At 45.6% G+C, this 27032-nt stretch overlaps 1 pseudogene; it reads right to left on the minus strand.

Annotated features, from left to right (window-relative positions):
• Positions 1 to 177: 177 nt before the first annotated feature.
• On the minus strand, positions 178 to 17048 carry LOC117452195 (zinc finger protein 665-like; annotated as a pseudogene).
• Positions 17049 to 27032: the final 9984 nt, after the last annotated feature.

Raw genomic sequence — 27032 nt, forward strand, 5'->3', positions numbered from 1 at the left:
TGGGTTATGACGCTGGAGGAGTTTGGATCAAAACCGCGGGGCAGCCGTGACGTGGCGCAGACGGACACGCTGGCGCCTCGAAAGTAGACGAGAATAGCCGATTTTCGTGACACTGCCACCTAGCGAGCAGGAGACATCAATATGAACAACAACGCACAGAGTGTGAGTAATGGGAAGTGCTTTTAAAGTTTTATTTGTTTAACATTAATAACAATTCAGGTATCTTGAAATGAAATGTGATTAGCTAACGTTAACTATGATGACTGATACATCTTAAGGCAATACAAACAATCACCTGTTAGCTTCTAACCGTATTAAAGGCACTAAAAACAATTAATCGTTAGCTATAGCTTTCGGGTAAATAAACTGTCAGCATATTTGATTATTTGTTTAATGAAAAAGGTGTCCTACATTAATTGTTGATTTAATCACTAATCACAGTAATAGTGTGAGTAATGTGAATTGTGTTGTTTGTTTAAAGTTAACAACTATTCTGGTGTATTGAGTCATCGGTTAGCCTATGATGACTCGCTGCAAAACACAAAAAGTTGTGAATGAAAAATGTTACGTTAGAGTTCAAACGTATTAAGATGTACTTAAAATATCAAAAGTAATAGTACTCATTGTACAGAATCGCTCTTCTGAAAACAGAGAATATTATATTATCCTGTTTTTGTCCTAAACAAAAACATAAGAATGTTTTTATATTGTATTTCATCAATATGGAGCAAATACTTTGTGTACTCCCAAGGAGAATAATAGTGTGTATATGAACACATGTTCCTTATCATGTAATTTATGTTAACTATAAGTCTGCAGTAAAAAGAAACATTGAGATGTACAGGAGTAGAAGTTAAACATTTAAGAAAATGGTAATACTCAAGTAAAGTACAAAGTATCTCAACATTATACTTAAGTACATTACTTGAGTAAATGTACAGTTACATTCCACTGTGACAAGCAAGTCTCTCTTCAGAAAATAGTTCTTTCCATGTAGATGTTCCTTTTCCCCAGTGTATTAGTCATAGTCCAATTGGAGTTTTTTTTATCATCATCATGATCGTCATCATATTCCTCTGTAAAGTTTCTTTTAAGTGTAAAGAAGAACATTCTGAAAGCATTCAAAATGAATAAACACTCCAGTCACCTGACTGGTGCACAGCTCCTCCTGTTCCTCATTGATCTTTGGAAGCCCTTCCCCTGTGTGTGTGTTTCCACTTGGGCTGTGTAGTATTGGAAATATTCCACACAGCTTCTCACTTGTGTGGATTCTAATACGATTTTTTTTTACACTTGTGGCCGGTCAAATTTTTTCCAACAGATGTTGAATGCTCCTGTTTGATGTGGACTGTTAATAGGCGATCGTATTTGAAACTTTCTCCACAAATTTTGCAAGAATATGGCATCTCACCTTTGTGGGTTTTTGTATGATAGTTCAACTTTGACTTCTGAGTAAATCTTTTCCCACACGTATTGCAGGAATATGGCTTCTCCCCGGTGTGAATTATCAGGTGTCTTTCCAGTGATGACCTGTACTTAAAATATTTTTCACATTTGTCACATTTTAAAGGCTGTTTCCCTGTGTGCGTATCACTTTGCATCTCTAACAAATCAGTGTTGTTTGCATTGTTACGGTGACTTTTGCTTTCAGGATGTTGATTCCGTTTTTTTGGCTCTGCATTTCTTGCAGACTCTCCCGAGTCTTGCCGAGTATCACAATGCATCTCTGACCATTTGTTTTGGTGACGTTTGTGGTGTTGATTCTGTGGTTTTGGCTCTGCACTGCTAGTTGATCCTGAGTCTTGTTCGCCTCCTTTCTGATCTTGGCTCTCAGCTACATGAGAGTTGTGAGAGAGGAGCTGGTGCTCACTTGCCTCCTCGGTAGCAGTCAACATGAAGGCATCAGTGTCCTGCTCCAGTCCAAGCTGCTCTCCCTCCGGGCTGGTGCACAGCTCCTCCTGCTCCTCTTTAATCTGTGGAGGCTCTGGGTCCTCTTGGTCCAGACTGGAGTTCCTCTCCTGAATACAGAGCTGCTGCTCCTCAGAGAGAACCTGCTCCTCACAGACAGGATGCTGTGGGAGCTCTGGAGGGACAGAGAACAAATACAATAGGATAATGCTGTACACATAACGGAACTTGAGGACATGCAACGTTGACAATTCCTTTGTATTCTGCTATTGAAGTGAGTACGTTTTACATACCTATCCTTGGTATTTGTATTTCCGGTTTCCAAACGACATCCAGCAGTCTGCACTGCCGTCTGATCTCCTCCTCATATTCGACGAAGGTTTTCTGAAAAACTCCAAATATTTCTTCAGCGGCAGCAGAGAGTCGTTCGTTAACAAACTCTCTCAAAAACTCAACCGAAGACATTATTGACGAAATATGAGTGTAGTATTTCCCGCGAAACTACTATAACATCGTATCTTAGTTTACTCCACTCATCGATAGCGGCGAACCAACTGTAACGGAGCGTGGTTTGTTTACTTCCGGTGCGTGTTTCTTCGTCTTCTTCTCTCGGATGTTGGCGGATTGCAAACAACTGTAAGGTGCATACCGCCACCTACTGTACAATAGTGTGTATCACCATATCATCCAATCACCACTTGTGGAATTATACCACTGTGTTTACGTTGTTTTAAATTCTTCCAATCAATCCTGTTTCACTCAAATACTTAAGAATGGCCTTCCTGGTAGCTCTTAACCCCTCCAGGGTTCATACACTTTTTCACCAATGATTTTCAATGACTTTTCTTTGACTTCTCAATTACCTTTACCTAATTTTCCATGACCAAAAAAAAATTACCACTGAAAATGGTTTATTTTAACATGGAACAGGAAAATAAGGTCTGCATATGAAACATGTTGTGCCTATCTAAAACAAATAGTAGGCTTACTAGCTTCTACACGCTGAAGCAACTGTAGTCAGGGATGCAAACTAATCAGGTATGAAAAAGGTGACAAGGACCCGACCCCACGGGATATCGGTTTTAAAATGAGGAATAACAGAGGATTTTAGCGGTCAGAACAACTAAAGCAGCAGGTAATAATAACAGAAACGCCAAAGAGTCACATCTAATAGAAATATATAAAAGCATTTATTTTAATTGTGTAGCAGTCAGTTTATAATTTTGGCAGCACTGTTGAGCATTTTGAAAATGTATTTTCATGCCTCTGTGCAAGGCTTGATTGATTGATTGACAAGTTTATTAACAGCTTGTATATTGGGTACAGTACAGTACAGCTCAAAACATACAATTGTTAAGGGGATGCAGACCAGAGAAAGACTTTCGTCTTGTTTACATCAGGGTCCCCCATTTCCAATTCATCATATCACTTAAGACATATAAGACATATTTGACATACAGATGGCTTATTTACAATTTACATACAGGTGTTTTTTTACATACAGATTGCTTATTTACAATTTTCATTTTAGATTTCATTCTAATACATCCTAACCGGACATTTAAGACATACCAAGTCTACAGATATACAGTTAGTAACAGAGTCTAAAATGCGAGTATATACATATCTTTCTATCTCTATAGCCAGTGGTGTAAAGTAACTAAGATCATAAACTCAACAAGTACTATACGTGGGTACAATTTTGAGATACTTGTAGGTTGTAGCCTACTTTAAGTATTTCAAGGTTTTGCTACTTTGTACTTCTACTCCTCTACAATTCAGAGGTAAAAGGTGTACTTTTACTCCACTACATGTATTTAATACCTTTAGTTACTTCACAGATGTGGATGAATGATGTGAAATATAATCAAGTGTTGAATCAGACTTTAGTTCCACCTGGAGTAAATTCACAAGCTACCCTGCAGCATACAAAGTCATTTAAACTAGCTGCACCTTTACCAGCTTTGAGAACACTTTCATGATAAATCATTATAAAACATATCATATATATTATTCTGAAATGGACCAATCTGCACAATCACTACTTTTACTGTCGCTACTTTCACTATATTTTGATGATAATACTTTTCTACTTTTACTGGTTGGGTCATTCTGTCACGGATGAGTGAAGGAAGCAGGACCCAAATGCAGATAACTCTTGAGAAACCCTTTATTCCAAGGATAAAGGACAACTACAGAACAGAACACTCTCCGGTGAACTCCGTCACCAACAAACAATGACCCAACACTGAACACAGACAGAGACAAGACTAAATACAAGAAGGGGTAATCATGACAACGAGAAACAGCCGGGCAGGGGAGGAGAAACACAAGGACAACAGGTGAACACAATCGGGTAATCAGGGAGGGAAACAGACAGAAAGCAGACAGGCAGGAAATGGGGGTGAACACTTAACACAATAAGACAGGAAACCCAAAGACAAGAAAAAAACCAACACAGACAAAACTACAAACGTGACCTAACATGTGAATTGTGACAGAACCCCCCCCTCAAGTGACGGATTCCAGACGTCCCTAAAAAAAAAAAAAAAAAAAAAAAAAAAAAATCCAAAACCCCAAGCAGGGTGGGTGGAGGGGGTCCGGAGGACGGGTCTTGGGCTGACAGCCCAGGAACACAGCGGAGGACCAGGAAGGGGTCACGGGCGGACGGCCCGAGGGGCAAGGTACAGTCCAAAAAGGGGGATTCGGGCAGACTGCCCGGGGACAAGGCCGAGAACCAGGAAGGGGTCTCGGGCGGACGGCCCGGGGTCAAAACAGAGTCCAAGGTGGGGACCATGGAGGACCGAAGGCAGCGGCAGGAAGAGTCAGGGAACCGGGTCCGAGGGCGAAGGCAACGGCAGGAAGAGTCAGGGGGTCGGGCCCGAGGGCGAAGACCGCAACTCTCAGGGGGCCGGGCACGAGGGCGAAGACCGCGGCTCTCAGGGGGCCGGGCTCGAGGGCGAAGACCGCGGCTCTCAGGGGGCCGGGCTCGAGGGCGAAGGCCGCGGCTCTCAGGGGGCCGGGCTCGAGCCGGTGTCGACCGGACAGGATCCGGAGGCCGGGCAGGAAAGCGCTGATGGGCCAGTTCCGGAGATCGGGCAGGACCCGGTGTCGGCTGGACAGAAACCGGAGCCGGTCGGACAGGCTTCGGCAGGATCCCCCACGGAAAAGGACCAGGAGTTGGCAGGAACCCCGGCGAGACCGGTGATGGACATGGGGCTGGCAGGGCCCCCGGTAGAACCTCCAACGGCACGGGATATAGGGTTGGCAGGACCCCCGGCAGAAGAGTCTTCTGCGGGACCTCCCACGGGACAGGAGAAAAGGTTGGCAGGACCCCCGGCAGGGGAGTAGACGACGGGACCTCCAACGACACAGGATTGGCAGGACCCCCGGCAGGGGAGTATTCTGCGGGACCTCCAACGGCACAGGACACAGGGTTGGCAGGACCCCCGGCAGGGGAGTAGACGGCGGGACCTCCAACGGCACAGGACACAGGGTTGGCAGGACCCCCGGCAGGGGAGTAGACGGCGGGACCTCCAACGGCACAAGACACAGAGCTGGCAGGACCCCCGGCAGGGGAGTAGACGGCGGGACCTCCAACGGGACAGGACACAGGGTTGGCAGGACCCCCGGTAGGGGAGTAGACGGCGGGACCTCCAACGGCACAGGACACAGAGCTGGCAGGACCCCCGGCAGGGGAGTAGACGGCGGGACCTCCAACGGGACAGGAGAAAGGGTTGGCAGGACCCCCGGCAGAAGAGTATTCTGCGGGACCTCCAACGGGACAGGACACAGGGTTGGCAGGACCCCCGGCAGGGGAGTAGACGGCGGGACCTCCAACGGCACAGGACACAGAGCTGGCAGGACCCCCGGCAGGGGAGTATTCTGCGGGACCTCCAACGGCACAGGACACAGGGTTGGCAGGACCCCCGGCAGGGGAGTAGACGGCGGGACCTACAACGGCACAGGACACAGAGCTGGCAGGACCCCCGGCAGGGGAGTAGACGGCGGGACCTCCAACGGGACAGGACACAGGGTTGGCAGGACCCCCGGCAGGGGAGTAGACGGCGGGACCTCCAACGGCACAGGACACAGAGCTGGCAGGACCCCCGGCAGAAGAGTATTCTGCGGGACCTCCAACGGGACAGGAGAAAGGGTTGGCAGGACCCCCGGCAGGGGAGTAGACGGCGGGACCTCCAACGACACAGGACACAGGGTTGGCAGGACCCCCGGCAGGGGAGTAGACGGCGGGACCTCCAACGACACTTGCGTAGGGGCTTGAATAGGGAATGGAGAGGGACCTCGAGCGGAGACTTGAGAGGGGACTCGAGAGGGGACTAGAGAAGGGAACACGAGAGGGGATTTGAGAGGGGAACTAAAGAGGGGACTCGAGGAGGGACCAGAGGAGGGACCAGAGGAGGGAACTCGAGAGGGAACTCGAGAGGGGACTCGAGAAGGGACTACAGAGGGGACTAGAGGAGTAACTAGGGAAGGGAACTCGAGAGGGGAACTAGAGAGGGGACCCGAGGAGGGACTAGAGGGCCTAAAGGAGGGACTAAAGGAGGGAACTCGAGAGGGGACTCGAGGGGGAACTGGAGAGGGAACTCGAGATGGAAACAGAGAGGGAACTCGAGAAGGGACTACAGAGGGGACTCGAGGGGGATCTGGAGAGGGAACTTGAGATGGAAACAGAGAGGGGACTCGAACAGAGACTAAAGAGGGGACTAGAGGAGAGACTAGAGGAGGGACTAGATGAGTAACTAGAGAAGGGAACTCGAGAGGGAAACTAGAGAGGGGACTCGAGGAGGGACTAAAGGAGGGAACTCGAGAGGGAACTGGAGATGGAAACAGAGAGGGGACTCGAGAAGGGACTACAGAGGGGACTAGAGGAGGGACTAGAGGAGTAACTAGAGAAGGGAACTCGAGAGGGGAACTAGAGAGGGGAACTAGAGAGGGGACTCGAGGAGGGACTAGAGGAGGGCCTAAAGGAGGGAACTCGAGAGGGGACTCGAGGGGGAACTTGAGATGGAAACAGAGAGGGGACTCGAACAGAGACTAAAGAGGGGACTAGAGGAGAGACTAGAGGAGGGACTAGAAGAGTAACTAGAGAAGGGAACTCGAGAGGGACCTCGAGAGGGAAACTAGAGAGGGGACTCGAGGAGGAACCAGAGGAGGGAACCCGAGATGGGACCGTGGCAGCCGGGACCAGATCCGGGTCTGGAACCAAGGCAGCTGGGGTCGGGACCATGGCTGCGGGGACCAGAACTGGGGCCGAAACCCTGGCTGCAGGGACCGGAATAGCAGCCAGAAACATGGCTGCTGAAGCCAGCATCCTGTCTATAAGCTCCAGCTTCGACGCCGGAAACACGGCCGTATAGGGCGCTCCCGGAGCCGGGACCATAGCCGCTGGGGCCGGCCCTGGAGCCGGAAACATGGCTGTATGATCCACCTCTGGAGCCCGGATCATGACTGTGTGGGGCGGACTCGGAGCCGGAAACATGGCTGCGGGAGCCTGCACTGGGGCAGGAACCATGGCTGCTGGGGCCGGGACTGGAACCGTGGCTGCTGGGGCCGAAACCGTGGCTGCTGGGGCCGAACCCGTGACTGCTGGAGCCGGGACTGGAACCGTGGCTGCTAGTCTGGACTTGAGACTCCCTCTCTTAGGAGCCTTTTGGAGGCTCCGTGGGCCTCTAAAAGCCAGAGTTCCAGAGAACGGCTCCTGGACAGGAGCAGGAACTGGGGAAGAAGCAGAGGTTGACTCCAGACGGAACACGCCGAGACGTATGGTGTCAGGTTGGGAATTGGGAGGTAGGGGACTAGCATGCCTGGAGCTAGCAGGCCGGGAAAAAGGTTTGACCTCAACGCTGCCCAAAAAGTCCTCCACCCACTCGGGGAGCAACTCCCTCAACCAGGGCCTTGAGGTTACCTCCTGGCGTGCCGCAGAAATAACAGACTGCCTCTCTTCAGTACTGGAGGCATATCGAAAGTCATTCCTCAAGCATGTTAGCTTGTACTTCACCGCGTACAAACTGTCTGCTGGGTCCATTCCTGGTTGGGTCATTCTGTCACGGATGAGTGAAGGAAGCAGGACCCAAATGCAGATAACTCTTGAGAAACCCTTTATTCCAAGGATAAATGACAAATACAGAACAGAACACTCTCCGGTGAACTCCGTCACCAACAAACAATGACCCAACACTGAACACAGACAGAGACAAGACTAAATACAAGAAGGGGTAATCATGACAACGAGAAACAGCCGGGCAGGGGAGGAGAAACACAAGGACAACAGGTGAACACAATCGGGTAATCAGGGAGGGAAACAGACAGAAAGCAGACAGGCAGGAAATGGGGGTGAACACTTAACACAATAAGACAGGAAACCCAAAGACAAGAAAAACACCAACACAGACAAAACTACAAACGTGACCTAACATGTGAATTGTGACACTTGAGGAACATTTTGAATGCAGGACTTTTACTGTGATAGAGTATTCCTACATTCTGGTACTTCTACTTTTACTAAAGTACAAGATCTGAGTACTTCTACTTTTACTAAAGTACAATACCTGAGTACTTCTACTTTTATTCAAGTACAAGATCTGAGTACTTCTACTAAAGTACAAGATCTGAGTATTTCTACTTTTACTCTAGTACAATCTATACTTATACCCATGGGCGTCGCAGCCATTATATGAGGGTGGGACAAGTCCCCCCCCACTTTTTCAAATGATTATAGACCCCCCTACTTTTACCATGTGGAAAGTCCGTAAATCGTTCTCTCCACTCGCTGAACTTTGTTGAGCGCTGTGTCAGTGCTTCACTATCAAATCCATTCCACTTGCTTATTGAGAGAATGCCCAAATCAATGAAACGCCGTACCATGTATTCACTGCTACTTTGTACCAAGGCAGATTCTCCCATAGCAGCGCGCGCATGTTCAAGGAGTGTTGTCATAGTTGGACAGCTCAGATCTGTTGAATCAATGCCGGTAGCGGAGGTAAGGCACACACACCAAATGTTCAGGAAATGGTTAATACAGCGAAAATAAAAGCTGAAGATCTCTTGGTTTGATATGTTTTCTCCCCCAGACAACATGGACATAAGAAAAAAAAATTCAAAGAAGAGGAAAGTAAGTCATCAGCTGGTAGCAGTTAATCAGTTAACAGTGATGGCGGCGGCGGCGTCTCACTTATGGAGAGGAGTTTCGTCTTTATGTCATGATAGAGAGACACAAATACTGAATAGTTTAGATGAGAAAAGGCATCGAAATGCCCAACCCAGTCTCACAAAAAAACGTGTAATAACTACGTTGGTCCACAACGTAGGACGTAGTATTTCTACAAAAACGCCTCTGAAATTGTAGGATCCCTACGTTTTTTTTCACCATTCATTCCAATGGCTATGTCACGTGATCTTCACATTTCTCCCTGCAGAAAAAAAAAACATGGCCGACATTCGTTTTATTCTCGGTGGAAAATGCCTATTTTAAGGTTAGTTTGGCGATTAAAATGCCTTTTGATGTCATTTGATGCGAGAAATATGAGTTGTTATTTCAGATTATGTGTGCAGTGGATGTACATGATCTTTAGTTTGCTAGTTATTACGAAGATTACTTCAAGAAATGGTGTCTTTACAACGTTTTCATTGTTACCAAGGTGGTTGCTAGGGACGCTGCTATCGATATTATTTCTGTTATGTTGTGTAAAATGGTGTTATCTTTATTGCTACCCCCTTCCCCGTCAATGTATAGTGTTGGTCCACAGTGCAAACGTATTAGTTTAACAAAATCCGCATCTAAAATTGTGGCATAGTGTGGTGCCGAGAGATGGGAGTCGGAGGGGGTATCAAAGGTACAAGCTAGACTTTTATTTAGCATCTCAAAACACATGTAAACAGCTTCATGCCCGGGAAGCGAAGACCGGCGGAGACGGGATGTCCGGCTGACTAAAATGTCCGTGCAGAACAATACCCGGAGCAGCTCATTTGCTTTACAGAATATTACACCCGGAAGTAAGTATTCTCTCCGCTTCGCTTGACAAACCCTGTGATGGTCCTCAAGCTCTGTGATTGGAGAGTGTGCAGAGCGTCGAACAGCACTTGAAATGGGATGGAACCACGGCAGACTGTCCAAAACTGGATTTGAACGGGTCCACCGCGTCCCCCCCTCCCCCACCCCGTCCCCAGAACTACACATGCTGGCTATTGTGTTTCGCAACATGTTCTCTATCTATGGCACGTCTCTACTGGGAATTGTAGTTTTAAAAGACGTTTTCATATTTCCCATAATAAGAAGTTGCCAGTATTAAACTGTGTACATCCCTGGAGGTTTAGGGGATAGGAAACACTCAAATGTAAAACATATAATTAATAAATGGGTGAAAATTGCTTGTGCCCATAAAGGGCAGCATTAATATATATACCCACATGCCAGCTAAGGTCAGAAGAGCTTTATTTAACAGCTGGTCTTATGTCTGTGACCCCTCCTGTTGTTCATTGAGGAGCCTGAAACATGCACTTGTCAAGGTTCAGAGGCACATTTTGCAAATATGGCAGTAGCCATCGATCATCTTAAGATAAGATATACTTTATTGATCCCAAGTTGGAAACATTTGCGTTACATCAGCATGTGTATAGTTGTAAATATGCAGTGGTGTTTATTTGTAAATCATTTAGTATAATCACACAAATTCTGTGTTTTATATTTAATAATTCTGTGTTCTTTATTTATTGATTGTTCAATACCTGACAAGGCCGGAGTTGAAAAACTTGGATCACAGGTTCCTCAACCGTGCATCACAAGACATCTTTCAATATGTGTACCTCCACCATTAAATTGTCATATTCTGCACATTTCTTATACTATCTACATACATCTTATAAGAGTATAATACATATGTATAATATCAGTTAAAAATAAGTGCTTCAACATAGTTAACATTGCTGGAGGTATACACAAAGTTTTTCATTCATTGCATAACTACACCGTTTGTGAATATGATATGTCAATAAACCTTAGAAAATCTTGAAATCTTGAAAGGGATGTGCAAAATAGTCATTACATACAGTCTTTAATTAACTATTAGTAGAGAATAACGAGTAATGAACATACTTTATAGGGATCCTATTAATATCTAATAATAAAAATAATGAAATTCAATAACATGCTTTAACCACTAGGTGTCCCTTTATATCAGGTGTGCACGTTTATGGTGTAAATACAGCCTATCTACCTATTGGATCAAATATAAAAGTCAGCCGAATTAGTGTTGATACTGCAAGGAGACGTATTGTGTGAAAAGAAATGTAAGATGTTGTTTAATGGCTGATATATTTATGATCCACGTCACGTTTTCAGTGTTGGCGGCAGCTCTTCCTGTTTGTCTAGAAGTCTTCTCATCAGGGCTCTATAAATACCGAACAACGGCAGATATGTAACATGTAATGCAGCCGAACCGTGTATTACAATGCCGTTATGTGATGACTTTCAAAGAGAAAAGCAAGCACACTCGGAATAAAGTGTTTTCGATCTGTTTCCGGTATTTGTTAATGACGATGTGCTCTGAGATGTGAGACTGGAATTGCACAGGGGAAAATAACGTTTCTGCACCATTTTAGATGCGGATTTTGTTAAACTAATACGTTTACGGACGTATACGGACCAACACTATACTTTGATGGGGAATGGGGTAGCAATAAAGATAACACCATTAAACAGTTACACAACATAACAGAAATAATATCGATAGCAGCGTCGATAGCAACCACCTTGATAACAATGAAAACGTTGTATAGACACCATTTCCTGAAGTAATCTTCATAATAACTAGCAAACTAAAGATTATGTGCATCAACTGCACACATAATCTGAAATAAAAATTCATATTTCTCGCATCAAATGACATCAAAACGCATTTTAATGGCCAAAGAAACTTTAAATAGGCATTTTACACCGAGAATAAAACGAAGTTCGGCCATGTTTTTTTTTTTCTGCAGGGAGAAATGTGAAGATCACGTGCCATTGGAATGAATGGTGAAAAAAACGTAGGGATCCTACAATTTCAGAGGCGTTTCTGTAGAAATACTACGTCCTACATTGTGGACCAACGTAGTTATTACACGTTTTTTTGTGAGACTGGGTTGAAATGCCAGGTTACTAGTATTTATCATGTAAACAGGGGAAATGAATAACCCAATCTATCTGTGCTCATGTAAACACAATGATGTCCATGTAGAGATGCAGTCAGTGTGTTTTACTGGAACCTCAGTTCGATAAGAGATTATTTTCTGAATTCTTTAACTTCGGTACTCTCTCTCACAATGGTAATGTGCATTATGTTTTAATTATACTTCTTATCATTCAGATGCTTTTTGTGTGTGTGTTTATGTTTTACTGAGTGCTTATAGGCAATTTCCATCCCAGTATTCAGTTAACTATTTTCTGTGCACATTACATAGACTAGCTAATATTCTACCTACTGCTTGGGACTTTGAGTCTTCAAAATGTCCAATGTCACAGACTGGGACTTACTTTAGAGTCAGTTGTATTTACATTCAGTAGACTTGTCATGATTCAATGTGAAAGAGTATACTGCTCAATAAATAATGATCACTTCACCACCTCTCTTGACATCTAGGCGCTTGAGAGTGAGTCAGAGGCAGAACACAGGGACAGTGGAGAGAGGTCCGTTGCTGAGGTGAGTGATGAAAGGGAAATGACAGTTTAGAGTAAATTGTGATGTCGACTCTCATCCAGAATGTTAAGGAAATCAGTGGGGATATTGAACAGGAAACATTTCAAATCAAATCAAGTTTTACTTATATAGCACATTTATAAACGATTTTTGGTCAAGCCAAAGTGCTGTACATATAATAAAAATAGCCTACAGTTATCCCCGGTAATAACTGTAGTATTATAGTCAAGGGGCATCATATGACCAATATAGATGGAAGAGCAACATTTATTTGAACATTTAAGTCAATGATACCATTCCTAGGTGAACTTAACATCTGTATGGAGTCAGATCAGTCTCAATATTAATAAATGCTCACAGAAGGATTCACAAATGTATTTTGCGATTTATATATAAATGACTCTCCACAACAATATCTCTCAATGCACTCACAAATATTTATTGTTACATATAAATGTATCAAATGGGCATTTAAACTGCTTTTTATTAATTCAAAGACGGCCCTGAATTAATAATCAAATATGTTTCCTTTCTTTACTACTGGATGAAATTACAAAATGTACCCATCATTTTCCTCATGCTAGTATAGCCACATAAAAGTATCAAACCACCTTAAAATGTGAATAATGTAGCTGACCCTCATCCCGGAGCAGTAGAGTTCAGCCGACAGGCAGGACGACTCGAGCACACAGCTCGCGCTTCATATGTTAAAAAATAACACCATGCGCGTCATGATGGCACATAACAGCCCGCGATCGCAGATTATTTCGACGATTAGATAAAATGTAAATTATATTTGATGTAACTTTAGTTACATTTCCATGACTTTTCCAAAACTTTGGGAAAAATATTGTTTTCCATAACTTTTTACAGGGCCTGGAATTTGCATTTTGAATTTCCATGACTTTTCCAGGTTTTCAATGACCGTACAAACCCTGTCCCTCTCTGTTTTGTACATGTTGCAGAGTAATATGATGTGTTCCACGTTTTCTTTCACTCCACACCCCCTGCATTCTTCAACTTCGCTTTTTCCCATTAAAAACATTGTGCCGTTTAATCCTGTATGATCCAATCTGAGTCTCGTGATGGTGATCTCCTCCCGTCTGTTCCTTGGTATTGATCTTTGTTATGACTGATTTCTGTAACTTGTGGTATCTCCTCCCTTTCTGATCTTCCTCCCACCTTTTCTGCCATATTTCCATACCCTTCTTCTTAATTATTGCTTTTCCTTCTCCTTTTCCAAGTGAAACTGGTATTGCCATTTCCTTTTGTAACGCATCTGTTGCTAACTTATCAGCATGCTCATTCCCTTTAACCCCCTCATGTGCAGGCACCCAGCATAACTGCACATCTATTCTCCTCCTCTGAAGTCTCAGTAAGCAGTGGTTAAGTTCAATGATTAAATCTTCTCTAACAGTTATTGTCGACTGTATGCTTTTCAAAGCAGATAGTGAGTCTGTGCATATCACCACCCTATCAGGTCTGACCTCTTCAACCCATTGTAGCCCAATAATTGCTGCGAGTATTTCTTTTGTATAAACTGATAAGTTATTTGACACTCATTTTGAGATTGATATTTTTGAATTCTGGGATATACACGCCTATCCCCATGCATTCTTGCTTCTTACATCCATCTGTGTAAATGTTGAGGTAATTGTAATTTTCGTTAAGGTACATACTCGTTTTAATTTCCACTTCATTAATTGTTTCTATTTTAGAATCGATCTTTGGTTCACGAGCAATCCATTTACAATTGTTCCCGTTTGGTGCAGCGTTCCTCTTCAATCTCTAGAGCAGGGGTCTCCAACCTTTCTTCACCTGAGAGCTACTTTGAAAAAATGAAAGTGGCCAAGAGCTACTTGCATCACATCGCTTACATTTATTCACATAGCACTCATCAGTTGAATTAAGCTTTGTACACGTGTGAAATTACAATACCTAAAGCTTATCCACAATCTTAACTTCACATCACGGTCCAAGAAAACGACAATTTCACACATATTATTATGGCCCACATAGGAAGTACATCACTGAGAATTCACATACATGTCTAAGAAAAAAAGACAATTTTTTCACTTCTTATTATTGAAGATTAAACTTATTGTCATTATGTAGTAAAGGTACTACGTAACGAAACGGTTTTTCTGCATTTGACCCATCCTAGTGTTAGGAGCAGTGGGCTGCCATTATGTACGGCGCACAGGGATTATTATGGCCCACATAGTAAATACATCACCTTAATCACATTACAAGCATCTGCGTAAAATAAGTGCATTCACTCTTTTTCACAGTTCGTGAGATGAATGGCGCTGCATGGAGTCCACCATAGAGGTGTATGCTGGAGGGTACCCACTTAGGCTCACTCTAATAGAGTCATTTAAATGTTGATCAGTCAGTCTTGTTCTGTATTTAGATCTCATTCATGTCAGAAAAAGCTGCTTCACAAAGGTCTATAGAGCCAAATAAATCAGACGTGTTCAGTGCTGCATGGTGAATGTTCTTATAGTTTTCTGGGTCTACAAGGCTCCAGAAATGTTGTGAGTTTCGCCGAGACTTGCGCTGAACATTATTTTGGAGATTTATAACCTCCATCTCCACAGGATTGACACTGAACAGTTCAGCCATCTTTTTCTTCTTCTTCGTCTTGACATTAAATTATAAACCATAATAAATCAACTGTAGGTCTAGCCTCCCTATATCTGTGTGAAATGGTTCCATCCTCAAAAACAAAAAACTAATGCTTCTGCAGTCTAGCTGCAGCTTCTAGCAACGGTCTTCTGTTTAAAAAAGGACACTGAAGGTCCTGAATCACACACATGACTTGAGTCTGAACACAGCAGACAACAGGAGTATTTACAACAGCATATCAAAACTAAAATAGTGCATGTGGGTGCACAGTGCACACTTATTCTCTGTCTTACCGTTACATAAATCCCATGAATGTATGAGACTAAGTTAGCTTCATCATATCTCAATCAGTGATTAAGTGAATAATAAAGTTTCTATCAGGTCACAGAGCCTGTCACTCGTCATTTTTAGGGAGGGGGCGGGGTTTGGAGGAACAGAGGAGCTGGTGCTCACTCTCTCCCACAGTAGCAGTCAACATGAAGGCATCAGTGTCCTGCTCCAGTCCAAGCTGCTCTCCCTCCTGCTCCTCTTCAATCAGTGGAGGCTCTGTGCAGCAGGGATTCAACTTTTCCCCTGTGTGTGTTTCTGTGTGGCTTCCCAAGTTACTACTGAATATGACATTTTTACCAGAGATGATGCAAGAATGCAGATCCTCCCCTGTGCGGCTTCTCATGTGGACTCTCAATTATACATCATATCGGACATATTTCCCACATGTTTTGCAAGAAAACGTCTTCCACCCATGTGGAATTTCATAATATGCCTTTTAAATGTTGATGTTCGACAGAATCGTTTCCCACACGTTTGGCACAGAAATGGCTTCTCCCCCGTGTGAATTCTAATATGCTGTTTCAAGTGGCTTTTATTTGCGAAAGCTCTCCCACATGTATTGCAAGGAAATGGCCTCTCACCTGTGTGGCTTCTGAGGTGTCTGTTCAGTGTTGCTATCGAGGAAAAATATTTCCCACATGAGTCACAATTGAAAGGCTGTTTACCTGTGTGCATCTCTGATAAATTAATGTTGTTTCCTTCGTAACTGGTATTTCTGTGATATTCATTCTGTGGTTTTGGCTCTGCATGTCCAGTTGATCCTGAGTCTTGCTCACCTCCTTCCTGATCTTGGCTCTCAGCTACATGAGAGTTGTGAGAGAGGAGCTGGTGCTCACTTTCCTCCTTGGTAGCAGTCAACATGAAGGCATCAGTGTCCTGCTCCAGTCCAAGCTGCTCTCCCTCCGGACTGGTGCACAGCTCCTCCTGCTCCTCTTTAATCTGTGGAGGCTCTGGGTCCTCTTGGTCCAGACTGGAGTTCCTCTCCTGAATACAGAGCTGCTGCTCAGAGAGAACCTGCTCCTCACAGACAGGATGCTGTGGGAGCTCTGGAGGGACAGAGAACAAATAAAATAGGATAATGCTGTACACATAACGGAACTTGAGGACATGTAACGTTGACAATTCCTTTGTTTTCTGCTATTGAAGTGAGTACGTTTTACATACCTATCCTTGGTATTTGTATTTCCGGTTTCCAAACGACATCCAGCAGTCTGCGCTGCCGTCTGATCTCCTCCTCATATTCGACGATGGTTTTCTGAAAAACTCCAAATATTTCTTCAGCAGCAGCAGAGAGTCGCTCGTTAACAAACTCTCTCAAAAACTCAACCGAAGACATTATTGCCTAAATATAAGTGTAGTATTTCCCACGAAACTACTATAACATCGTATCTTAGTTTACTCCACTCATCGATAGCGGCGAACCAACTGTAACGGAGCGTGGTTTGTTTACTTCCGGTGCGTGTTTCTTCTTCTCTTGGTTGTTGGCAGATTGCAAACAACTTTAAGGTGCATACCGCCACCTACTGTACAAGAGTGTGTTTCACCATATAATTCTATCACCACTTGTGGAATTATACCACTGTGTTTACGTTGTTTTAAATTCTTCCAATCAATCCTGTTTCACTCAAATACTTAAGAATGGCCTTCCTGGTAGCTCTTACACACTCACCTTCTGTTCTCAGTATCCCCATCAGCAGTGGCGGCGCCAGAGTATTTTTTGTTGGATAATCTATGGTAGGGCTAACCCATACAGTGGTGGGGCTCAAGTCAGTATTTGCAATGTAATTACATACACGCTATATCGCCCCCCTTGACAGTGAAATGCCACGCGTGAGGTTTAGATTTTTTCCCTGTCTCAATCAAAATTGAACTGTATGAAATAAAAAGGCACATTTGTCCTGGAGCCAATCCTGCAATTTCACCACAGGTGAAAGAGTTGACATGCTGAAAACCCAACCCCTGCAGGGGGGAAGCCCACCTTAACCTGCCATCAGGCCCTGGGGCTGAAGGCCCCCTATTTAAACAACAAATCAAAGTCATTTATAGCCTCGGCAGGCTCTGTGATCCCACTTCTCCACTCTGCTCTACGCGCGCCTGGTCACCTCCTCCAGATGAGTGACGTATCGGGCCTCCCTCATGTATTTGTCCGGTTGCCGTTGGCTCCCCTCCACATAGCAAGTCCTCGTCGTCCTCTCCATCTCCTCCAACAGATAATGTCCCTCCTGTCTGTTTTTCCTCTTACTCCATCGCTATCAGAACCAGACGGCCTACTTGGCTCCGAGGTAGTGATGTTACGTATTGCGCCGAGGCTTCGGAGCGTGTGTCGAGTAATCCCCGAAGCTTTTTGTGAAGCATGTATCGAGGCTTGTATCGTTTTGGGCCAGTGACGTCATCGATGACAAACGAAGCCTCGCTGCCTGTCGATACCACGTGACTGCTTCAGGAAGCAATTCAGATCGGTTGAACCGTTGAACCACAACGCTCATAATACCCATGGATGTATAATAAGAAGAACCATATTAGTCCTCCTGTACCCGGCGGGCCCGGGGACACAATGGAATCAAGAGCGCTCAGACCCTCACTTATAGAGGTCGGAACATGTCATAATATTTAGATACAAGCATAAATAAATGTAGGAATAAAAACATCAATAATACAGGAATAGATATCTTACAGTGTTTTCAAGGAGATTCAGCGTGTGTGCTGTGGCTCAGCTGGAAAGCTGTTGACTCATGACCGTAGGGTCCCTGGTTCAACGGCTGAACAATACTTATTTTTTGTTGTTTATAAAAGCTACAGCTAAATGAGATAATGTACTTAATAAATGTATTCTTTGATATGGTTTAGCCTTTCTCAGGCTACAACATGGTTAAGTTTATGAATATTGTTAAGGAATACAAATCCCTCTTTGCAATGTTTACCAGCCTCCTTAGGCTTTTCAATAACAATCATTGAACTGGAATACATACAATATTGTTAACATGAAAATATGATTTTATGTTCGTTGTTTAGAGTTATTCTAAGGCTTTACTCAATGGGAACTCGGTATGAGATAGAGCACACTGTTGAGATGTCCAACCTGCCTGTTTTACACACTTTGACCAACAGGGGGGGCTTGTGTTCAAATGAAGCCCATGATGAAGCCTCATGAGATGAACCCTTTTGCGAACCAATTGGCTGGAAAGCTTCAAAGCTTCATAAGGCTTCATCTCGCCATCACTACTCCGAGGCCCCGCGGCCGGCACCGCTGCCGCTCGGTACAGAACTCATCTGTCCTTCCTCCATCCTGGCTGTTACGTGCCGCAGTTGGTGCTTGTGTGTGTGTGCTTTTGTGTGTGTTTCTCTCTCTCTCTCTCCCTGATTGTCTCCAGGTGCAGCCTCTCCTCCAGGTGCTCCCAATCCTCAATCAGAACTTCCATAAAGGACCTGAGGAAGGCTGCAGTGGCGTCTCTCCTTCTCCTCTGGCTGCATGTGTGCAGCCTGTGTAGTGTAGTGTAGTGTAGTGTAGTGTAGTGTAGTGTAGTGTAGTGTAGTGTAGTGTAGTGTAGTGTAGTGTAGTGTAGTGTAGTGTAGTGTAGGCAAAATGAAGCTTTGAATGAAGCATCAAACCACTTGGACAATTGTGTCGGAAATAGGTTCATTTCTCGAAGCTTCAGTTACAGCGACCTCTCCTGGCGAAGTGCAAGGCTGCAGTGGGTTTAACGTATCTTTGCCTTGAAAAATATTCGATGCACACACACACTAAGACTGAATATCATGTTCTATTTGCAATTAAAGATTGATAATTGTGTGTATTGGGTTATTGAGAAGAGACTAGAGAGTGCTGGAAAAATGTTTGGGAGGAGAGGGCCTTTTATCAGTTATTAAAGTTGAAAAGCAATGATTAAAATACAGCCATTCCGGGCTTTGAACCAGCTGCGCGGAGGACATCGCCGCATTCGGGCCACCGGCTCTACCCACTGGGCTATCTATTCCTTAAAATATTGAGCTGTTTTTATATGACTGATGACTTTTTTTCTTTTTGTTCACAACTTCTCCACATTTCGAAGTGTTTCCCAAGCCAGAACGACCTATCTTTCTTCCTGGCTTGCTCTATAATGATACTACTATTCAAATGCAATACCAACAACAACTCAACAGCAACAACGCAAACTACGATAACAACCCACACATTGCGCATTGTTTAGAGCGGTCATAAAGTGTTGAAGCGCTCAAATTTGAAACTGTTTCAACCTGTCACCTGTCAGAATCGAGACGAGGCAGTGCATTGAATCGCGTGAATGGACCGCGAACCAGTCAAGTGATTCATTCAGGAAATGAAGCAGTTGCTGGTTCAGACGTCACATGTCACGTGATTTGAAGCAGTTGCTGCTTCTGACGTCATATGTCACGTGATTTGAAGCAAGCTTCGAAGCACTGCTTCTATGAAATAGGAAGTCCAGCATTGAAGCTCCGTTCGAAGCTTCAGTGTCAAACTGCCATCACTAGTGTAGTGTAGTGTAGTGTAGTGTCTCTGTGTGAGGCCTAGTTCAACCTGTGTTCTGCTAATTGTTAGGAGATGTGTGTCTTTGTGTATTGTTTTACGTTAGTCACTTTCTTTTGAAAGAAAGTTATCCTTAGTTAATTTTTGTTTTGCAATTTGGCTGGTGAGCCTCTACTTTTTTTATTAATTAAAACCTCACTTTGTGGCTTCAGCATTCAGTTTCCTCTCCTTTTTCTCTCGGCCGGTTATTTTGTGTGTTGTTACTTCCCTTTGTACCCCTAGTTTTAGAAGGGAACGTTACACTGGCCTACAGGTTTAAAATAACCTGTAAGCTTCGACATGTTTTGTAATGGCTGCTTGTCTCGAAACTCCTTTTCCCTCAACAATTTCCTTTTCCGAGCGCCACTCTCAAACTTTTTCTTCTCCGACATTTTCTACTAAACAACCTTCATCTGTCACTCAATCACTCGCAATTTGAATAAGTCACATGTGAAACATATTCTCATTCTGATTGGCTGTTAAGTGGTGCACACTGACTGTTACGGAGTCATCATTTTTGAGAAAAATCTCTGGAATCCATCGATCTGATTGATTAGCGGAGAAAAGGATCAAAATAGTATGGAGGGAAGATATTTTCATTTGGATTACTGGTCTGAGGTGTGTGTGTGTGTGTGTGTGTGTGTGTGTGTGTGTGTGTGTGTGTGTGTGTGTGTGTGTGTGTGTGTGTGTGTGTGTGTGTGTGTGTGTGTGTGTGTGTGTGTGTGTGTGTGTGTGTGTGTGTGTGTGTGTGTGTGTGTGTGTGTGTGTGTGTGTGTGTGTGTGTGTGTGTGAAAACACTCACGAGAAACACCGGCTGTTGTTATGCCTGCTGTGACGTCAAGTTACTCAGTTCTCCGCTTGTAATTATGCCGTTACAAGCTTCAAAGTTGTATTTATCATCTCAATTTGCCGAAACAAGTTTAATATTCTTGAAGCCAAGACTTTGTTTATTTGAAATCAGATGAAAACAAACTGTAACGGACCCTGCCGTGTTATCTATGATTACTATACGCCTTACATTAATAATTTCAGCGGAGGGAGAGGAAGCGGTGCTGTGGAACAGCAGAGTGGCGAGGGAGAGCTGTCTTCTTCCCACAAGCTTCAAAAATGTATGTATCGTGTGTGTTACGGCTGCTGCTTTCCTAGTCGTCTGAGTGTTTTCAGCTGTGTGTGTTCTATGTAAATGAGCTGTGCGGTTGCCCTCCCGTCATTGGCTGCCATCTCCTGGTCCGCCCCTGAAGATTGTGACTGGAGCACGCCGGGCCCGACGCACTCCAATCGCAGCGCACAGCCGGCGCACACCTGCTGGAGATGAATACAAAGCCTGGGGGACAATCATCATTCTAGAGGCTCTGTTGAGTGAACAGACGCCTCTCGCTACTTGCTCTTGGTTCTGTGGTCAGGCCCGGTTCTACGGGCGTGCATAAGGGTGCATTGCACCCATGGGCGCGGGAAGGGGGGTGCTGAGGGCGCTGCAGCACCCCCTAGCGGCACGCAGGGGTGCGGAGCTCCCCTGTCTGAATTATTATTTGACGGTTATTGCTGCTCCCGCTGTGCATAATCTGTGTAATATGTAGCCAATAAATTCCACATTTTTGGTAAAATAATATTTTGGCCTGCCCCGAAGGTTTTTTCTGTAGCACCGGACAATTCTACCTCAATAATATAATACATTAACCGTGTTTTACGTGAATCTCATCATGACACTCGAGAGGACTGCAGGACTGTAATTTCCCGTGTTCAGTGAATGCAACAGAGGCAAGACACCAGACCAATCAGAGAGTTGCATGGAAATAAAAGTGTGCTTGTGTCATTCAAACCCTGTGTGTGTGTGTGTGTGTGTGTGTGTGTGTGTGTGTGTGTGTGTGTGTGTGTGTGTGTGTGTGTGTGTGTGTGTGTGTGTGTGTGTGTGTGTGTGTGTGTGTGTGTGTGTGTGTGTGTGTGTGTGTGTGTGTGTGTGTGTGTGCGCGTGCGGACATAGCGCATTTAGTGTGTGAGAGAGAGGGGGAGAGAGAGAGGGACCGGTGCCAGCAGCAGGGACCGTGTTGTTAGCATCTGGTTAGCTAGCTGCACTAACGGACATACGGAGCTGTTGCTGTTGGTTCCACAACAAGCTGGAGGAGAGTCCTCTCCTCTCAGACTGAGAGGCTCAGGTGAGCTAAAGGACTCTCTGAGTGTTTAGATAGTTAACTTTAGTCTAAGTTATCTCAGTGGGTCTCAAACGGTTTGGTCACAAATTATTCAAAAGATTATTTCCGCGGCACACCTTCATATGATCATTATAGTTATAAAACAAATAAGAGAATAAAGGAAAAACAGTTATGAAATACTATATGGCAGTAAAACAAGAATACAGTTTGAAAGGGGAGTGATTTGTAAAATATCCATAAAGAAAAAGAACATCTGCTTACAGTTGTGTTTCATCTGGGTGTTGAGAGATGTATCCAGAGATCTCTTAATGTTGCTCTTAAAGTGCACCAGATTGATGCTTTTAACTTCAATATTTAAAACAAATCTTCCCGGGGGAGCATGCCCCCGGACCCCCCTAGAGGAGGTGAGGTCCGCTCCCCACTCGTAAAAAAAAAGCACTTTACCCTTGCCTATATGCCATGAGCTGATTATCGAGCCTTCATTGTAACAGTCGCGGGTGTACTGTGTGTTTGCGCGGGTGTACTGTGTGTTTGCGTGTGTGGGGATTGCTTTTGTGCGTGCTCTATAGTGCCCGTAATAGTGTTCACTGGAGTCCAGCACCTCAGCACCCCCACACAAAATACCTTCCCGCGCCTCTGATTGCACCCTCAGGTGAGTCGTTATGCACCCTCATTTGAAAAATGAAAAGTGAACAAAAAAAAAATGTAAAGTGAAAAATATTACATATAATAACAATAATAATAATAATAATAATAGTAATAATAAGTAATTGTAATTGTGGTTAAATAACATTGTCTGCTGCATTTATTTGGTCAATTTAAACGGTAGCCTAAGTAACGTTATTATGTTAGGTGCATGCGTGACCTGTGCCAACACAGTCTCACTCCCTGAACGTCCAGGAGCGACGCTTGGTCAGGGCCCTATAGCGTGCAGTTGTAACGTGCCGAGTCTCCTCTGAGCGTTCGTCATCTGCAAGGTGCTTACACGGCAGTCAATGGTGGACATCAGAAAATGGTTAAAACAAGCAGCCCTTATCGCCAGCAGTAACACTGCATCTACTGCAGGTAATAACAGTTCAGATCATGGGGACATTACGTTACCCGCGGCCATTGTTGCGGACACTAACGTTCTCCCGCCCGATTCGCCAGCTTTGCCTGCCTCGCCCACGGAGGCGGAGCAGTATGGGGGTTATTCCCTATCTTTATTCAAGAGCGTGGTATTTAAATTTGAGAGCATACTTTATGTATTTATTTCCCTCAAACTCTGTCCTCGCACTCAAATAGTGCCCTCGCACTCAAATAGTGCCTGCTTGCACTTAGATTTGCTCTGCTTGTGCTCAAACTGTACGCTTGCACTCAGATATATTGCTGCTCAGAATTATTCTGTGCGCGCTCGAAACTTTTTCTGCTCTCAGAATTATTCTGTGCGCGCTCGAAACTTTTGTGCAACAATCCTGTCAAAATCCCTCAACCAATAGGAGGCCAGGTGTCCTTGCGGGTGCGTTCGCTTTACTTATTACAGCGTCCCGTAAGGGCGGTTACTCTTTGGTTTATAAACTCCCGCCCTCCACGGCTTTATAACATAACATGTACATCACTTCGCTGTACAACTTTTTTTGGAGGGGGGTGTAAGCACAGTTAGTACATGTTTATAAAACGGACAATTCAAATCAAGCAATCTGTCATAGTCTGCTCCATCATTCACCAGTAGTTTTCCATTCACCTGTCTCACCTGTTTTCCACACCCACTCGTTAACTCACTCTCTTTCTCTTCTGCACCCATTAGCTTCTGCCAGTATTTAAACTCGCACCTGACACACACTCTTTGCCAGATTGTACTTTGCCTCATGCTTGTCTCTCCCGCGTTCAACACTAGATTGCCTACCCGGTTCCGACCCTGCCTGTCCCCGACCTGCCTGCTCTGCCTGTTTCCTGATCCTGCCTGTCCCTCGACTATCCTGCCTGGCCTGTTATCCGACCCTGCCTGTATCCACGCTGACCGCCTCGCTTACTCCCTGACCCTCTGCCTGTCCCTGACTCACCTTCTGCCCACTGTCCTCCGGTGCGTTATACTGCCCGGTTGGTATTCCTCCGATCCAGTGGAATCTCCAATAAAGGATATTACCAATTCTCCTTGGTTTCTCGAGTGCTGCATTTGGGTTCTCCTTAAGACTGTGACAGAACAATCTGGCCAGAACATGGACCCAGCGCACTCCTCTTCACCAAGAGACCGTTTCGAGAGAGTTGAGGACGCTCTCCAGAGGCAGGAAGCCTCGATAGCCGCCCTGGCCACCGAGGCTCATCATGCTACATCTTCACATGACCAGACGCTAACCTATTTAGCTGCGCAGCTACAGCAGCTAACGGCTACTGTGCAGCAGCTAGTGGCAGGAGTGGCCGCTCCAGCGCCTCTTCCTATGCCGTCGACACCCGCTTCTGCATCACCTCTGATGGGATTTACCCCGGAGCCTCGGGTGGGAACTCCGGAGCGCTACGCCGGGGAACCGGAGGGCTGCAGCCCGTTTCTTACGAACTGTTCTATCCTGTTTGCACTGCAGCCACACACTTTCGCTTCTGAAGCTGCTCGTGTGGCGTTCACGGTCAATCATTTGACTGGGAAAGCCCGACTGTGGGGCACAGCGGAATGGGAGCAACAAACACCCGCCTGCTCTTCGTTCCCCGCTTTTTCTGCGGAGCTGCGCAAGGTGTTTGGACCCGTGTCTGTGGGTCCAGACGCTGCAGGAGGACTATTGAACCTGAGCCAGGGTAATGGATCTATAGTGGATTATGCCATTGAGTTTCGCACCCGGAGCCGCCTCAGCAACTGGAATTCTGCAGCCCAGTGTGACGCCTATCTGCGTGGATTGGCGGATTACATCAAAGATGAGCTTGTGTCGTTTGATTTGCCCAATTCACTGGATGGGTTGATTGAACTGACTTCCCGCATGGATCGGCGCATCCAGACACGGAGACGGGAGCGACGATCGGCGGAAGTTCAACATGCCTGGGCGCCCCGACGTCCGAGTTTGGCTGCGACTCCTCACCTCACTCCAGAGCCGCAACCAGGGGGGGATGAGCCCATGCAAGTGGGTCGCACCAACCTCACTTTGGAGGAACGTGAGCATCGCAGACGTCGTAACCTGTGTCTCTACTGCGGCCGGGCCGGCCATTTCGTTTCTCACTGCCCGGTAAAAGGCAAGGCTCAGCAGTAATGGGGAACATACTGGTGAGCCAAACCCCTGGATTTGTTCCCACTCAGAGACCATTGAGCCACGCCAGGTTGCTATTGCCGGATAGCTCTCAGGCTCTTGCAGTTTTTATTGACTCTGGTTCGGACGCGAGTATTATGGATGAAGAGCTTATGCTGCAGTTGGGTATAGACCGGGTTCCCTTATCTCGCCCAGTTCCAGCCAACGCCTTAGACGGTCACCTGCTGGGGACAGTGACTCATCAGACTGTACCCGTTCACATGCTATTCAGTTTCATGTTCTCCGGTCTCCACATATCCCGCTTATCCTGGGTTACCCATGGCTCCGCCGCCACAACCCTAACATTGACTGGGAGACGGGAGCCATTTTGGGATGGAGCCCCTCTTGTCATCAGATCTGTCTGAAACAGGCTGCCGCGCCTCAACGCTCGGGGAACCCCAGCCAAGTTCTGGATGTTACAGGAGTTCCACCGGAATATCTGGACTTCAAGGAAGTATTCAGCAAGTCGAGGGCTACTTCCCTACCACCACACCGGCCCTACGACTGTGCCATCGACCTGCATCCCGGCACCAGCCCTCCCAGGGGTCGATTGTACTCCCTGTCTGCTCCGGAAAGAGTTTCCATGGAGACTTATATCAATGACGCTCTGGCGGCTGGGATTATTCGCCCGTCCTCATCACCTGCTGGCGCAGGGTTCTTCTTTGTAGAGAAGAAAGACAAGACCCTAAGGCCCTGTATCGACTTTCGGGGTCTTAATAACATTACAATCAAGAATCGATACCCACTGCCTCTTATCTCTTCTGCATTTGAGTTGTTGCAGGGAGCAACCATATTCACGAAGCTGGACTTGCGTAACGCGTACCACTTGGTACGTATTCGCGAGGGGGATGAGTGGAAGACCGCCTTCAACACCACCTCGGGGCACTACGAGTACCTAGTCATGCCTTTTGGGCTTACCAACGCCCCTGCAGTATTCCAGGCGTTGGTAAATGATGTGCTCCGAGACATGTTGGACCGACACGTGTTTGTTTACTTGGATGACATCCTGATCTTTTCCAAGACACTGAAAGAACACGTGCACCACGTCCAGGCGGTTCTCAGGAGATTACTCGAGAACTCGCTGTTTGTTAAAACGGAGAAGTGCGAGTTTCACACATCCTCTGTCTCTTTTCTGGGATACATCGTGGGACAAGGGAGCATCGAGATGGATCCTGCCAAGGTTGATGCAGTCACTTCCTGGCCGGTTCCAGATTCCCGGAAGCGGCTACAACAGTTCCTCGGGTTCGCCAACTTCTACCGGAGGTTCATTCGTGGATACAGTACCTTGGCCGCTCCTCTCACAGCCCTGACCTCCTCTAAGGTCATGTTCCAGTGGTCCTCCTCGGCTGAGGAGGCATTCCAGAACCTTAAGGCGAGGTTCACCTCCGGCCCCATCCTCCGAGTACCCGATCCTGTAAGACAGTTTGTTTTGGAGGTGGATGCTTCTGATATGGGGGTGGGAGCCATCCTGTCTCAGCGAGCAATGGACAGCCAAAAACTCCATCCCTGTGCTTTCTTTTCAAAGCGTTTGACTCCAGCGGAAAGGAATTAT

Source organism: Pseudochaenichthys georgianus, chromosome 1 (genome assembly GCF_902827115.2).
Source record: "Pseudochaenichthys georgianus chromosome 1, fPseGeo1.2, whole genome shotgun sequence".
Lineage (NCBI taxonomy): Eukaryota > Metazoa > Chordata > Actinopteri > Perciformes > Channichthyidae > Pseudochaenichthys > Pseudochaenichthys georgianus.